The 1,620-nt window shown below is 41.9% G+C and overlaps 1 non-coding gene across 1 annotated transcript; it reads left to right on the forward strand.

The window, feature by feature from the left end:
• The first annotated feature begins 1,515 nt into the window (after window positions 1-1,515).
• LOC142170027 (small nucleolar RNA R71) lies at window positions 1,516-1,620 on the forward strand. Its single transcript, XR_012699646.1, has one exon. It is a non-coding gene; the product is annotated as a small nucleolar RNA R71 (small nucleolar RNA).

A 1,620-nucleotide genomic window follows, 5' to 3' on the forward strand; every position in this document is an offset into this window, starting at 1 on the left:
ACCACCTCCTCTAACTCAGTTGTCCCATCTGGATCACTACAATTCAGATAGGGACTCTGCTCTATCCCCTTCAATTCTACCACAGTAATCATGCACAAGTCCTCATAATGCTTAGGAAGCTTAAGTGCCTTGTACACATTAAAAGTGATTTCCTCATCGTCAACTCTCATCTTCAACTTCCCTTCCCTCACATCAATAATCGCTCCACCAATAGCTAAGAATGGTTGCCCCAAAATAATGGGCACTTCCTCATCTGCCTCGTAATCAAGAACAATAAAATTAGCAGGAAGTATAAATTTTCCCACTCGAACTAACACATCCTCAATAATTCCTTCTGGCATAACTAGTGACATGTCTGCCAACTATAAAGTGATTGTAGTAGGTCTAAGCATCCCCAAGCCTAGTTTCTTGAATAAAGATGATGGCATCAAATTTATACTAGCCCCTAAATCACATAGGGCTCTACCAACTTGTTTTCTAAGAGACAGAGGAATCGTGAAACTCCCAGGATCCTTCCACCAAAGGCAAATTCACACGCACTTGGCACAAAACATCTAAGAATTTCTTGTACTTAGCATCATCTTTTTTTCTTCTGCAGTCTTTGTGGAAACGAAGGTGGTGGCCTTGTCACAATTACTAGCTCTAATCCTTCGCTCTCTTTCTCATTCTCCTCAATTGGCTTGGGAACTAATTCTCCTTCAAGACTAGCCGTATACTTCTTTTTCTTTGGAACTTCTTCTAATACTCTTCTATTTCTCAAGGTAACCGCATTGACTTGAGCTTTAGGATTAGGCTCAGTATCACTAGGAAGAGCCCCAACTGGTCGAGTATTTTGAGCACTGGCAAGTTGCCCCACTTGTCTCTCCAAATTTTGAATCGCTGCAGCATGGGCTGCTGCTTGAGCCTGTTGATCAGCCATCAATTTCTTTAGCATCTCCTCAATGTGACTCATTGAGTTCGTGGGTTGTTCAGCCTGTGGTGATCTATATTATTATTGAGTAGTTTGTGGCTTGTACTTATTTTGAGCACCTTGATTTTCACCCCAAGAAAAATTTGGGTGGTTCCTCTAGTTAGGATTATAAGTATCCCCATACTGATTTGCCTGGCCTCGATTTGCATTACCCACAAATACACATACTCTGAATTAACTGGGCATAAGTCGCTCGTGTGACCCTCTCCACATACTTCACAAAATATTTGAACTTGTTGCACTGGCTGAGCTTGTTGCTTATTAATAACCAAGGTCATCTTATTGACTTGGTTGGCCAATGTGGCAACCTGTGCTGATAATGCAGAGACGACATCTAACTTGAGATCCCCTGCAGATTTTTGAACGGTGTGTCTGACCATCTCTCCTTGCCAATCAGGATTGCTTTTGGAGAATTTGTTCAATAATGCATATATCTCATCGAAGTTTTTCTCCAACACTCGACCTCCCGCTGCAGCATCCACCACAATCTTTGTCTCAGGATGTAGCCCTTCTATGAAAATGTAAGCTAACACTTCATTTGTCTGATTGTGATGAGGACAGACTCTGAGCAACCCCTTGAACCTTTCCCAAGCTGAGTATAAAGACTCCCCCAATTTCTGTTTGAAGGCGACTATCTCACTTCTAATCTT

The sequence above is a fragment of the Nicotiana tabacum genome, chromosome 15, assembly GCF_000715075.1.
Source record: "Nicotiana tabacum cultivar K326 chromosome 15, ASM71507v2, whole genome shotgun sequence".
In the NCBI taxonomy this organism is placed as follows: Eukaryota; Viridiplantae; Streptophyta; class Magnoliopsida; order Solanales; family Solanaceae; genus Nicotiana; species Nicotiana tabacum.